The sequence below is a fragment of the Chiloscyllium plagiosum genome, unplaced genomic scaffold (genome assembly GCF_037043375.1).
Source record: "Chiloscyllium plagiosum isolate Xiang-an unplaced genomic scaffold, Cpla_swu_hap1 HiC_scaffold_38, whole genome shotgun sequence".
NCBI classification, from domain to species: Eukaryota; Metazoa; Chordata; class Chondrichthyes; order Orectolobiformes; family Hemiscylliidae; genus Chiloscyllium; species Chiloscyllium plagiosum.
Window position 1 is genome coordinate 74698148 of NW_028270176.1, and position 15965 is coordinate 74714112.

The window sequence follows — 15965 nt, forward strand, 5'->3', positions numbered from 1 at the left end:
GATACGATTCCATCAAAACTCACCACTAAGAAGGTGAGGAGTCCTCTCTGGTAAGTAGCAGGGACAAGAACTCCAGACGATGGGAAATGATGATGAGTCAGCAGAACAATCATTGATTCAGCTGAAATCTGAACTACACTCCGATTCTGCTGGAACTCAAACCCACAAACCTTGAATCGCAATCTTAACAATGCAGTAGAGGTCCAACACGTCTTTCATTGGGCTACAGAGCTGCGCTAACCTCCATTTTAATGCACCCAAAGTTACAGTGTTCGAGTCTTTCATCAAACTTCGGTTTATCCTCGCCCCACTTCCCAGTACCCGGGCCTTATCCGTGCATGCTCTAGCTCCTCAAGTGTTCAGCTAAATACTCCTGAAGTGTTTTGATGACTCTAAGCTTTACCACACGTTCAAACAGTGAGTTCTAAACAAACAACACTCTCAGGATGTAAACATTCTTCCTAAATCTTCTCTGAACATTCTCTCTCTAGCTTTTCATCTATATCCCTGGTTATTAACCCTTTCCATAAGAAGTTTATTACTGTCACACATACCTAATCCCTTTCTGTGCACATTAATCAATTTCTCTCTCAGCTTTCTCCGCTCTCAGATAAAGAGGCCAAGACGAGCTCATCCATCTTTGCAGTGGCGTGCGTGTAGTGCTTTAAAAGCACAGCCGGTCAGGCAGCCTCCGAGGAGCAGGAGAAGCGATCATAAGCCATTCATCAGGAATGAGGATTTTGAGTCGGGGTTGAGGGAGAGGAATGGGGTTCGTGGTCAGGTGATGAGAAAGTGGATGAAGGTGAGGGAGAATGTGATAGTTCAGAAGGAGGATTGATGGACGGGCCCGGAGAGCAGAGCCTAGTTGGGACTGGGATAATGTGGGGGGAGGCGAAATGAGGAAGCTGTTGAAATACACATTTATTCCGAGTGTTTTCAGCGTCCGAAGTTGGAATATGAGACGTTCTTCCTCCAGGCATCGGCTGGTAATGGAATGGCGGTGACTTGTGCCCGAAACATCGATTCTCTTCTCCTCAGATGCTGTCTGACGTGCTGTGCTTTTGCAGCATTACACTCTCGACTCTGAGCTCCAGCACCTGCAGCCCTCACTTTCGCTTATCTTCGCAGAGGGGATGGCCTAGCTCAGGCACCACCTTGGTAAATCTACTCTGACCACGCTCCCGTGTAAACACACGTTTCCTTAAGGCTGGCAATCAGAACAGAACAAAATTATCCGAAGAAAATCAGAAATACCTCAACAACATCAGCAGGTTTATTGCAACTAGGAGAGAGTTTCGAGCCAAACGATCCGCCTTTGGAACGAATGGTGTGTGTAGGTGGGGTAGGAACGTGAAAGAAGGTGGACAGGGTCTAAAATGATGGAACTCGATGTTGGGTATTGAAGATTGTACGGTCTGTCAGCAGGAAATGACGTGCCGCTTTTTCAACTTGTAGGGGGTGGTGTAATTTTTAAATCATTAACTGTTGTAGTAAGCACATAGTAAGTACAAAGCCACCATTTTAGTCTTCTCTACCTTGTAGTAAACACGAGCAGACACTCCCCCAGATTTTCATGAATGGAACAATGGAAACAGCTTTCCTCGTGGCTGAGGGACCGCCCACAACCACGGCTGTACGTCATCATCCATATAAGGGAGAAGCGGGGAACTCGAACACTGATTGGCTGGGTGAATAACCAAATAATCTCATCCATCAGGAGGACAGTGGGGAACTTGGGGAACTCATTGGCTGAGACAGTAGAAGGCCCAGCCCACTCCTACATGTATATAACATGCGGGGATTACAATCTGTGTGTGTGCCTCGTGGGAAGCCATTGAGGTAACACCCGGTTCTGCAGAATTGAATAAATAGTTTTGGACGAACTCCTTCGTGTCTTTGTTCTTGGGAAGGGAAGTAGAGTGCCTGATTGGGGTCGCAGAGTCCCCTATCTTGCACAATTGGGGGCTCGTCCGGGATGCAATAATTGTTGCCGAGGCTCTCTTCGGCTCGTGGATCAAGTCTGATACAAAAAGACGCGTCTGGTATATATTTATACTGCTCACTGGATCGGCTTGGTCCGTCAGCCGTCGGCCAAGAGAGTGACCCGGCTCATTAAAATAATTTTGGATCCCGAGAAAAGGAACACACGGACGAGTGCTGGGACGACCGGTTAGTGATTATACACGGGGGTACACACATTTAAAAAGGCCAGACAACTTCGTGCACGAATCAAGGTGAGAGAGTTTCTTTTTGTTCTTCCTTGTTGGCCGCGTGGTTTTGACGGTTATCTGTGAGAACGCTTTAAGCGTTTAAGACCAGGACCGAAGATAGACCATGGGAAATTGTGGTTTTGACGGTTATCTGTGAAAATGCTTTAGGCGTTTAAGACCAGGACCGAAGACAAGTCACGGGAAATTGTGGTTTTGACGGTTATCTGTGAAAATGCTTTAGGCGTTTAAGACCAGGACCGAAGATAGACCATGGGAAATCAGACTTTTAGGTCCACTAAGGACAAGTCAGGGAGAACTGTAAATGGAAAAGAAATACCCCCCGATAGTCCACTAGGTCGGAAATTGAGTTTATGGACGGAAAGCAGTAGGACAAAGGACTTAAAGAAAGAGACCATGATAAAATATTGTTGTTTTATATGGACCAAAGAACCTATCCGCGCCCCCTCGGCAGTTTGGCCCGAGTATGGGTCTGATGAAGACTGGGTGTGTCAACTCCTAAATATATATGTTAACAGAAAACAACTGTTTGACCCAGAAGAGAGCAAATACACCGCCGCCTGGTTGGCGAGTGACTGCGGGGACCCCACGAGTCTCTATCCTCTGATTCCCCAAACAGACCCGAGAAAGCCCCAGAAGTCTTGGGACGTCCTCACCGACGGTTTGCCCCCTTCTGCCCCGCTCCCGTATGTACAACCCGCGCACGGCCAGGCGTCCAGCGCGGACCTCCCTCCTGCGTCGGATAATCCCGGTTCCCGGCAGGTCATGCTCAGTGAGGGAGAGCCTGCTGGGGGGGACACAGGAAGGGAAGAAGAGCCCACCCCAGGCATTAGGAGATCAGCCCGAATTGAGATGCGGAGAGATCAAGAAGAGAGATTGGGTGCTGAGAGGGTTAACAATGTTGAACAGATGAACCCTTTACGAGAGGTGCCGTTTGGGAATGAACGGACCGGATTCGTGGTACAAACTTTAAATTCTGGGAATATCCGACAACTCCGTAATGAACTACCCCGTCTACTGGACGACCCCGTCAGTGTGGGAACACAATGAGATCAATTTCTGGGGCCCAGTATATACACATGGGCCGAATTGCAGGCCATGATGAGAATACTATTTAATTACGATGAAATTGTCATGATCCGGAATAGTGCAATGGCCATTTGGGATAGGGAGCATCAGGACGGCCCTCAGCGTGGAGAGCAGAAGTACCCCTTAGAGGACCCCCGGTGGGATCATAATGACGAGGGGGGACGGGCTAATATGACAGACGTCAGAAACCTTATAATCAGGGGAATCAAAACCTGCGTGCCTAAACAGCGGAATTTAGCGAAAGCATTCGAAGTTGGACAGAAAAAGGATGAATCCCCGAGTGAGTTTTTAGACCATTTGCGGGAGTCCATACGAAAGTATTCAGGTTTAGACCCCGATGGGGAAATAGGCAAGGGCATGCTAAAGGTGCACTTTGTGACGAAGTCATGGCCTGACATTCAGAAGAAATTACAGAAAGTGGAGGATTGGGCTGAAAAAGATGTTGCAGAATTATTACGGGAAGCACAGAAGGTGTACGTTCAGAGGGATGTAATAAGGCAGGGCCTGAAGACAGTTACCAAATGCCTACCCCTCGCCCTGTTGCAAATTCGCACCCAGCCAAGACGGGATTTGGACGTCTCCCCTTACGAAATGCTGTTTGGCCTCCCGTTCCATGGGCCGAAGGGAGAACCTCCCTTATTCGAGTCTCGGGACATGTTTGTGCAAAAATATGTGGTGGCTCTGGGGTCTGCTCTATCTCGTTTACGCCAACAGGGACTTTTGGCACAGACGCCGCCCCTCGAGTTTGCGGTGCACACCATCAAGCCGGGTCAGTGGGTCCTGATTAAAAGCTGGAAGCAACGCACCCTCGAACCAACTTGGGACGGTCCCTTCCTAGTACTTTTGACTACCGAAACGGCTGTCCGCACGGCCGAAAAGGGCTGGACACATTATACTCGGATCAAGGGACCGGTGCCACAACCGACGGAGGACGAACAAACCTCTCTGACAGAGGCATCTAAGGAACAGAGACCCTGAGAACAGACTAATTGGACTTTGGCGAGTTTAAAGGACTGTGTCCTCCGGCCGGACACGAGTGTTGCAACAAAATGCAGTCAATCGTATTGTTAACTTGCTTTGCCATTATCCTTCGGCTGGGTCATAGTGTGCGTGTTACCCAATTCGGCCTCTGGGAAAAAACAGGCAGAGGACCATCGGTGGCTCTCCATCTCCGTTCCCGCCAACAAGCCAACACAGACACTTAGTTTAGACCTATGTGGGTTGGTGCCCTGAGCGACTAAAAGTGAACTGAATCAGACTAAGCGTAACCTAGAGAGAGAAAGGGGATTCCAGGGTCAGATGTTAGTATTACAGTTGCATGGCAAAGAAGGCATCAATAGGCCTCCGGCCCCCGGGGTCCAGACTATGGTGTCAATTGTCCGTGATCCCATCACCCCTGGGCGGAATTGTGAGCAGAATCAGTGCAATCCACTCTATCTGACCATAAAGACCTTGGGGAACAACGGGACGAGCCTTAATGGAACGATCCTGGGTATTAGGGTTGGGGGCCAGGCAGGACAGAAGGGGTTGCAGCTGTGCTGCACAACCATCACGGTCATTGAAGCTGAGTCTGGGGCCTCATCCACCCCCAATGAGCAGGAAAAGGTTAGGATAATTGAGGTGATGGACTTGGAAAGGACCTTTGAAATAGAAACGGGATACGGGGAGGCGAATGCCTGGATGGAATGGGTCAAATATACGGTAAGGAGCATGAAAAAGAGTGATTGCTACGCGTGCACGGGTGCCCGTCCTAATCCTCAGGTGGTCCCATTCCCGCTGGGATGGGAGAAACATCCACAAGCCTTGGACTGCATGGTAAGGCTGTACCAGGACCGAGAGGCCTGGAACGACCCCACTTGTCGACCCTTAAGTTTGAAGTTTCCTCCCGTCAGGTCTAAAGGGGCGCCCCGCCCTCCGTCATTCACAGGGGTAACGGGTACGCACCAAGCCTGCGTCTCTCGGACGTGACCGCAATGGGACAATGATTTGGGGACATTTGACAAGTGCAGCGGATCAATTCGGCGGGTCAACGAAAATACCGGGGGCAGGAATTACTCCCACATTCATATGCCTAGGGCAGACCTCTGGTGGTACTGTGGTGGGAGGATTCTGCGACCGACCCTGCCCCAAAAATGGGCGGGCACTTGTGCAATCGTTCAATTGGCCATCCCATTCACCGTGGCATTCGAAAAACAAGAGCAACCCCGTTCCAGTAGAAGAACTAAGAGGGCTTTGGAGACCTCTTTCGATGATACCATATATTTAGATGTCATAGGGGTCCCCAGGGGTGTTCCTGATGAATACAAGGCTAGGAACCAGATAGCGGCGGGTTTTGAGTCGTCACTGTTCTGGTGGGTTACCATCAACAAGAACGTGGATTGGATTAATTATATTTACTACAATCAGCAGAGGTTCATTAATTATACTCGGGATGCAGTGAAGGGAATAGCAGAACAACTAGACGCCACTAGCAGAATGGCGTGGGAAAATAGGTTGGCCCTGGACATGATGTTAGCAGAGAAGGTAGCAGAGAAGGGGGGTGTTTGTGTCATGATAGGCACTCAGTGCTGCACTTTCATCCCCAACAACACAGCCCCTGATGGGGCCATCACCCGCGCCCTGGATGGGCTCACCACATTGGCGGATGAACTCGCCGAAAACTCGGGCATCGATTCTGGCCTCACGGGTTGGTTGGAAGCTTGGTTCGGTAAATGGAAGGGGGTGGTCGTTTCCTTTCTCGTCTCATGTATAGTGGTGGCAGGGGTACTAACTGCCCTCGGGTGTTGCATCATTCCCTGCGCCAGGGGGTTAACTCAGCGACTGATCAAAACCGCCCTTACTAAGAGGGATGTTCCTTATGGGCAGGTCGAAAGGATGAACCTCGAGATAGAACAGTCTGAATCCCTCTTGGGCGGGGGTAGCATTAGAGACGGGCAGCTTGATAAACAAGCTCGGGAGCTATTGGACGCCCTGGAGAAGAAACTCCCAGTTTAAAAATTACAAACCGTAAGAAAAGACACGGGGGATTTGTAGGGGGTGGTGTAATTTTTAAATCATTAACTGTTGTAGTAAGCACATAGTAAGTACAAAGCCACCATTTTAGTCTTCTCTACCTTGTAGTAAACACGAGCAGACACTCCCCCAGATTTTCATGAATGGAACAATGGAAACAGCTTTCCTCGTGGCTGAGGGACCGCCCACAACCACGGCTGTACGTCATCATCCATATAAGGGAGAAGCGGGGAACTCGAACACTGATTGGCTGGGTGAATAACCAAATAATCTCATCCATCAGGAGGACAGTGGGGAACTTTAACACTCATTGGCTGAGACAGTAGAAGGCCCAGCCCACTCCTACATGTATATAACGTGCGGGGATTACAATCTGTGTGTGTGCCTCGTGGGAAGCCATTGAGGTAACACCCGGTTCTGCAGAATTGAATAAATAGTTTTGGACGAACTCCTCCGTGTCTTTGTTCTTGGGAAGGGAAGCAGAGTGCCTGATGGGGGTCGCAGAGTCCCCTATCTTGCACAAACTCGCGCTGTGCTGTGCGGGAGCTGTGTAGCAGACCAAACTGAAATGGAGGCATGGGAACACATTGGGCTGTTGCAGTGACAGGAACCTGGAAGCTCAGGGTCTTTGCTTGCAGACAGAACGTAGGTGTACACACATTTGTCACCCACCCTGTTTTTCTGTCCCCAATCCAGACGAGAACACATTGTGAGCAGAAAATGCAGTTTGCTAAATTGAGTGATGGGCAGATAAATCACTGGAACCTTACACAATGAGGAGGGACATCATAACCGTGCAGCATTACACCTTCTGAGATTTCGTGGAATGGTGCCATATGGGAATTTTTTGGAGGTCAAGGAGGATTGCACGAGGATGTACAGAGAGAAATTGTCCTGCATTGTGCCAGTATTCAGTTGTATGGGCTAGTGGGGAAAGGGCAGTAGAATGCATATCTTCCTGAGCCTCCTGCTATAAGCAAATACCTAATTACGGAGCAAAATTACTTAATGATTTTCATGCCAACACCGACACTAGGTACAGCTGACAGAAGTCACGTGCTTACACTGTCACTGTCAGTCTGTCTCCCCGGGAGCAGTAGTACTCCCCCACGCTGAATCAGATAGCACAGTTCTTCCTGTGACATATCCCTTCGAGAATGGAAGGACAGCTATTAATAACCTGTACTTAGCACGGAGTATCTGTATTGCTCAATAAGAATCGCACAACTATCCTAACTCCTTTTTAATGTCACTTGACCCATAGCCTTGTATGTCTTCGCATCACAAATTCACATCTGAATACTTTGGAAAGTTATGTGGATTTTTGCCTCTTCGAGTCTTGCATACACTGTGTTCCAGATTTCAACCACCCACTGTTTGAAAACGTTTTTCCACGCATTCACTATAATCTTTCCGCCTCTGACCTTAAATCGGTGCCCCCCCCCTCCCCCCCGTGATCGAAAGCTCCATCAAAGTAAACATTTATTTCAATCTATGCTATTCATATCTCTCAGTGCTTTGTACATCTTAATCATGCCGCCCCCCCCAATCTCCTCTGCTCTAAGAAAAACAACTCCAGCTTGTCCAATCTCTCTTCTTCAGCTCAGACAATATCCTGGCGAATCTCCCCTGCATCGTTTCCAGCGCTGTCACATCCCTGCTATAATGTGAATTGCATAACTACACACAGCAGTCTCGCTAGAGCTGAATGAACAAGTAAAATAAATGATGCGAAAATCCATAGAAACTGATGTTTTTGTGAATAAAGTTTCTTTTCCCCAATGCTGTCCGGTGCCCTTTTCCTGAGCCTGATGTTTCAATAATCGCTGATCCATGTCAGTAAAAGCTGTGACATGAGGATTGATCTCACAACCGCGGTATCAAAATGGATCAATTGGTTTGAAGGTCCCGATGGTGAAACTTGGGCATGGTCACACAGCAACAGTGAGCGCAGCAGCACAGACTGAAGGAGATGAATGTGAAAGTGATTGTAAGGGAAATGGGAGGGGGAACTTAAATGAGTTAAGTGATTGCGGGAGGGAGGGAATTCTCCGAGAATGGGTGAGTCTCAATCCTGATATATGACTCGCAGAGATGTGAGAGAGAGAGGGGTTTGATGGGAAAAATCATAATCCCTGAGAATGCTTTCATGTAAAATCAACTAATTCCTTTCTGTGTTTATTCAGCATGAGTCACAAGGAGTAAAATGCAGTGGTTCGGATTCGAACGAGCTTCCTGCGGCCACAATGGAGAATATTTTAACATTCAAACCATCACTGAGTCATGCAGAGACACGCGTTTAAAAATAGCAATAACTACAGTGACAGAAGAGATGTTAGGAAGAGTAGCAGATGCACAACAGGAATATTAGGTGCGCAATAGCAGATATGTGGGAATTCAGAATTAGCTGAATCTTTAAATTCGATATACCTAGACGCTGTGGTGGTTCCATCGAGGACTGCATGTTGAAGACTGAGTTTGATAGATTTCTAGAAAACAAAAGGTTCAGGGGATAGTGCAGGATATTGGTGTAATTTACGTTTCAATAACAATGTGTTATTAACATTGTGTTAATAACAGTTTCTTCACCAACTTCCACACACAAGGAAGCACCCATTGCTGCAGTCAGTCACATAACCCTAGTCCCTAGAACCGGAATCAGACAAACTTCGTGGCGCAGCCGCGAATACCAAACCGGAAGTGAGAGTGGAAATGAGCATGTGAAGCTATTCTGTGGCACCAGTGACATGATTGGTAAAGGCGCCTTCATGGAGTCATAGAGTCATAGAGATATACAGTATGGAAGCAGACTATTTGGTCCATGCCGACCAGATATCCCAACCCAATCTAGTCCCACCTGTCACCCGGCCCATATCTCTTCAAACCCTTCCTATTCATATACCCATCCAAATGCCATTGAAATTTTGCAAATGTGCCAGCCTCCACCACTTCCTATGGCAGCTTATTCCATACATGCACCCCACCCTGTGTATGAAAAAGTTACCCCTGAGGTCTCTTTTATATCTTTTCCTTCTCAATCTAAATCTATGCCCTCGCATTCTGGACTCGCGACCCCAGGGAAAAGACTTTGTCGACTTATCCAAGAGCGTGAAATGCTGAGGCTGGGAGTGCTTCTGGTCAATTGGCTCAGAGGATGCGTGCTGGAGCTTCAAGTGAGAGGTCGATGTGTTAAAAGCGTTCTAAGAGATTTTCCTTAACAAAGTAGTATTTTGTTACTTTGACAGTAAGAACTGCTTTTGCTCACATCGTCCCCACATCAGTCTCTTGCTCCAGTGAACACTCCAATCCAGCGTACATTGCTTCCATTCCACACAGAAACGCGTCCTATTCTCGCTCCATCTGGGATAATCTGAATTGACAATGTCATTCTTTGAATGGAGAAATGCAGCAGGGAGTTGTTAGTGCAGCAGTGATCTATTGGGCTAGTAATCTTTGGAGACTGGAACGTGGCTGCTGCTGTTCGTTAAATTCGATGAATAAAATCTGGAAAATAAACCCAATCTCAGGAACAGAGAAAACAACTTTATATTGCTAAAAACTTATTCATTCGTGTCCCTTCGAAAGGGAGATCTGCCGACTGTCAACAGTCCTGTCAACAAGTGACTCCAGACCCACAACAATGTGGTTCAGCCATGAATGCCCTCTGACTCAGTTCGAGGTGAATTAGAATGAACAATAAATGCTCTTCAGACCAATGATAGCCACATTCCGTGGGAGATTAAGGAAGAATAAAAAATGCATGGACAACAGGCGAAGGGGGAATCGTGTTTGTGTGGACTCGAATTCAACTGATTATCAAACTAAATAGACACAAGGATACCCACAGCGCCAAGAAGTCAGGGCCATAGGGTGACGGCAGGAAGGGATTCAATTACGCGCTGAGGTGTAAACTCACTTACTCAGTCACAGTGCGCATAGGTCATTCACCATTCCCATATGTGAGAAGTGATCCCTCAGAAGACCAACTGGCAGAGTCACCAGCAAGTTTACAAATGACAGCAGAAGTTCGATTCTGCTGTTATTGCAGCCGTTAATCCCAACCAGCAATGAAACCTGTTCGCATGCATGTTTCCAGTGGAGTTCCACTGTTTTCTGATGTAGATCAGTGATTTAGACTTAATTGTAGGAGCCATGGTTTAGAACTTTGCTGATGATGCAATAATTGATTATGGTGAAGAATACCAGGGACTGCAGGGATGTATCAATCAGGTAGAAAGGTAAAATACTGAATAGATTTGAATCCAGATCAATGAAACTTAATGAATTTTAGGAGAAGAAACAATAACAGTGAGTATTCTGTGTGGTGTAGACGGACAAAGAGATCATGGAGTGGGAATTCACGATCGCTAAAGTTCAATGGACAGGGGAATCATTGGGAAGGAAGTACGTTCTGCAGATTTTGGGAATCAGAATCAATATTAGAGTGGTGCTGATGAAGCACAGCAGGTCAGGCAGCATCCGAGTTGCAGAAAAAAATGACGTTTCGGTCAAAAGCCCTTCATCAGGAATAAAGCTGCGAGCCTCGAGGGTGCAGAGATAAACGGGAGGACTGGGTCTGGGAAGAATTTAGTTGAGAGTGCAATAGGTGGATAGAGATGGGGTTAAAGGTGATAGGTCGGAGGAGAGGGTGGAGCGGATAGGTGGGAAGCAAGATAGACAGATGGGACAGGTCAATAGGATGGTGCCAATCTAGAAGGTTGGAACTCGGATAAGGTGGGCGTGGAGAGATAAGGAAGCTGGTGAAGACCACATTGATGCCCTGGGATTGAACATCCCAAGGTGGAAGATGAGGCGTCAGGTGTTGACGGAATGGCGGTGGAGGAGGCGCAGGAACTGCATGTCCATGGGAGAGTGGAGGGGGGGGGGGAGGGAGGGAGTTGATGCGTTTGGTCATGGGGAGTTGAGGTTGAATGTTGCAGGTGTACTGGAAATGTTCGCTGAAGTGCTCTGCGTGAAGGTGTCTGTTGGCCCCAATGTAGAGGAGACCAACCGATGCAATAAATGACATGTGTAGCAGTGCAGATTCACATTTGATGGATGTGGAAGGATCTATTGGAGCCTTGGAAGGATGTGATGGGGAAGATGTGGGTGCAGGTTTTGCAATTCCTGTGGTGGCAAGGGAAGGTGCCGGGAGGGGAGGGTGGGTCATTGGAGGGCGTGGACTTGACTAGGTAGTCGTGCAGGAAACAGTCTTAGTGAAAAGTGGGTAGGGGTGGCGAGGGAAATATATCCCTCAAGTTCAGTGTTACTGACACTTTTTACAAACTCACTGACTCCCACAGCTGTCTGGATTATACCTCCTCCCACCCAGTCTCTTGCACAAATGTGATCCTATATTCCCAATTCTTCCACCTCCATCGCATCTGCTCCCAAAGGAGAAGCACAGCGTTTCAGGCAGCATCCGAGGAGCAGTAAAATCGACGTTTTGGGCTAAAGCCCTTCGTCAGGAATACAGTCAGAGAGCCTGAAGGCTGGAGAGATAAATGAGAGGAGGTTTGGGGTGGGGAGAAAATAGCATAGAGTATAATAGGTGAGTGGGAGAGGTGATGAAGGTGATGGGTCAGGGAGGAAGGTGGAGTGGATCGGTGGAAAGGAAGATAGGCAGGTAAGACAAGTCATGGGGACATTGCTGAGCTGGAAGTTTGGAGCTGGGGTGAGGTGGGGGAACGGTAAATGAGTAAACTGGTCAAGTCTACATTGATGCCCTGGGGTTGCAGTGTTCTGAGGCAGAAGATGAGGTGTTCTTCCTCCAGGCGTCGGTTGTGAGGGAGTGGTGGTGTAGGAAGCCGAGGAGCTCCATGCCCTCAGCTCAGTTAGAAGGTGAGTTGAACTGTTGGGCCACTGGGCAGTGTGGTTGCTTGGTGCGTGTGGCCCAGAGATGTTCCATAAAGCGCTCTGCTAGGAGGCGATCTGTCTCCCGAATGTAGAGTAGACCGCATCAGGAGCAACGGATACAATAAATTATATTGGTGGATGTGCAGGTAAAACTTTGATGCCTGTGGATGGCTCCTTTGGGGTCATGGATGGAGGCGAGGGAGAAGGTGTGGACGCAGATTTTGCAATTATTGCGGTGGCAGGGGAAGGTGCCAGGACGGGAGGATGGGTTGTTGGGGGGCGTGGACCTGACCATATAGTCACGGAGGGAACGGTCTTGTGGAAGGTGAAATGGGATAGGGAGGGAAATATATCCCTGGTGGTGGGGTCCGTTTGGAGGTGGTGGAAATGTCGGCGGATGATTTTGTTTCTGCGAAGGTTGGTAGGGTGGAAGGTGAGCACCATGGCGGTTCTGTCCTTGTTATTGTTGGAGGGGTTGGGTCTGAGGGCGGAGGTTCAGGATGTGGACAAGATGCATTGGAGGGCATCTTTAACCACATGCGAAGGGAAATTGCGGTCTCTAAAGAAGGAGACCATCTGGTGTGTTCTGTACTCTATGCTACTTTCTTTCCACCCCCACCCTACTCTCATTTATCTCTCCACCCTCCAGGTTCTCTGCCTGTATTCCTGATGAAGGGCGTTTGCCCGAAACTTCGATTTTTCTGCTCCTCGGATTCTGCTTGAACTGTTGTGCTTTTCCAGCACCGCTCTAATCTAAACTCTGCTTTCCAGCATCTGCAATCATTGTTTTTACCCTCTGCTCCCAAAGGACAAGTTCCACCACAGAACATACCAGATGGCCTCCTTCTTTAAAGACCGGAACTTCCCAATCTATGTGGTTGAAGATGCCCTCCAACGCACCTCATCCATGTTCCGTACTCCACCCATGAACCCCAAACCTCCAACCACAACAAGACAGAACCCCCAGGTCCTCATCTTCTATCCCACCAACCTCTGCATAAATCACATCATCCGCTGACAGTTTCGCCAACTCAAAACGGATCCCATCACCAGGGATAGGTTCTCCTCCCCAGCCCTATCCACTTTCCACCAAGACCATTCGCTCTGTGACTACCTAGTCAAGTCCACGCCCTCCAATGTCCAACCCTTCCCTCCCAGCACATTCCTCTGCCACCGCAGGAATTGCAAAACCTGCGCCCACATCTACCCTTTCATCTCTGTCCAAGGCTCCAATGGAGGCTTACACATCCATCAAAATTTCACCTGCACTTCCACACATGTCATTTCTTGTGTCTGTTGCTCCTGATGCGGTCTACTCTAAATTGGGGAGACCGGATGTCTTCTCATAGAGCACTTCAGAGAATATCGCCAGGACACCCACAAGAATCAATCCCAGTGCCCTCATGGCCAAACATTTCAACTCCCGCTCCCACTCTCCCGAGCACATGCAGATCTTGGGCCTCCTCCATTGGGCCTCCTCATCTTGCGACTCGGGACCCTTCAAACCCAGGGCATCAATTGGGACTTCACCAGTTTCCTCATTTCCCCTCCCCCTACCTTACCCCAATTCCCAACCTCCAGCTCATCACCGTCCTCCTGACCTGTCACATCTGTGCATCTTCATTCCCACTTTTTCACTACACCTTCTTCCCTGAAATATCATGTTCACCCTCCACCTCTATCCACTTACTGCACTCGCAGCTACCTTCTCCCCAGCCCCGCCCCACTCCCATTTATCTCTCCAACCAATATGCTCCCAGTCCCATTCCTGATGAAGGGCTTTTGCCTGAAATGTTCATTATTCGTGCTCATCAGATGCTGCCGGACCTGCTGTGCTTCTCCAACACCACTCTAATCTTGAGGGGAATCAGTTGATTGGGAGCGTTTTCGGATATTTTCTATTGTTGACCACTTTAGCAACTACCAGTTTAGGGAACAGCTAAAGGACTGAGCACAAGTCAAGTCACCACATAAACAATTTTTTTTTAATTGTAAGATAAAACATGGAAGGCTGAAGTATGCAACTTTGCCCATCAATACTGTTTCACCAATGAGTTTATCACTGATTCCTTTCCAAGTCAGAGTGCTATGGGCCTTGGAGGGGAACTTGCAAATGGTGGCTTTTCGTTGCATCATCCAACCTTGTCCTTATAGTCAGTACAGCTGTTGAGCTTTGAAGGTTCTGTCAAATATGCCCATATGACTTACCCCAGTGCATCCTGTAGTTGGTGCACTCTGTTGCAATTGTGCCTAAGCGGTGAAGAGAATGAATATTGCAGGTATTGACGAGGGTACAATCAAGTGACTGCATTGTCGTGGACCGTGTCCAGTTCCTTAAGTGTTACTGAAGTTACACCTATCGAGGCAAATGGAGAGAGTTATGTTCCACGTCTCATTTGTGCCTTGCAAACGATTTAAGATTCACGGAGACACAAGCTGAGTTTATAATCAAAAAATGTCTACCAAAGGACATGTTTTTGTTGTACAATTGTTTATATCGCCAGTTTCTATCTGTTTATTTTCCTAAATACTAGCTCTGTGGACTATTACACTGGATAATTTGGTTACAGTAAAGCCATTGAATGTCAGTGGGATATAATTAGATCCTCATTTGTCAGAGTTATCATTATTCTATTTCGTCCTTGTGTGGACCAATCTGATTCCAGTCGCTGTCTGATTTCAAGTTTCAATTCCCGTCTGTGCTTGAAATTTCAATGGTTTCTTTGCATAAATGTCTCCACGTGCCGTAATAATATGTAAGGATTCTGCAGGGGACAGCAGAGATTAATGAACATGTTGTCAACAGAGGAGAAAATGGAGCTTCGTGGGATGATTGGTTAGGCTGGGATTATTCTCCTTGAAACAAAGGACGCTGAGTGCAGCTCTATAATCACGTAATAACATTTATACACGTTCAATATTCATGGGAACTTGACAGGGTAGTTACTGGCAGGTGGTTTACTCTGGTATGAGGGGAGCACCAGAGGACATAAACTCAGAATTAGGTATTGCTAATTTAATTCAGAAATGGGGATTAATTTCTTTGCTCAGGGGCCAGTGAATCCGTGGAACTCCTTACCAAAACTGTTGTTGAGGCTGAGTTGCTGTGTATTTTCAAACTGTGCCAGACAGATATTTAACGAGAAAGACGATGAAGCTTTGTCGAGGTAATGCAGGAGAATGGAGTTGAGGATATCAGATCAGCCATGAGTTCATTGAATGGTGGAGTTGACTCGATGGGCTGAATGGCCTACGTCCAATCTTACATCATGTGGTCCTACTCCTTACTTTATTGATAAATTTAGAATTCTAAGGGGATGGGATGAAGTGATAGAAAATGTTTCCAAACTGATCAGACAGATCAGGAACTAGGCTCATAAGCTCATGAACAAGAAATGTGCTGTGGCCTGGAGACAACAAATGGCACTGAGCACACCGCAGATGGGTATGTGCAGAAGTTGTGTTTGCTAAAGAAAATTGGTGGATCTAATATTGTTGCTAACTTGGTGATCATGCTGGATGATGGATCGCGGTATGATTCACACAGCAAAAGGTTGTGAAAGAATGAAAGTTTCGTTTCATTGGAAAAGTTTTCTGTGGTTCCAATTCCAATTGACTGTTTGAAATACTGATCAGAAAGTTGTGTGGAATGTTACATTAAAATTCACAATCCCACTGGATAAACTATTGCACCCAATCTCTCCTTATTTGTTTCACTTTCATTCGAAGTAAATTCATAGAAAGTCAAGATGGAATGAAAGGAGGAAAGAAACGTTTGCA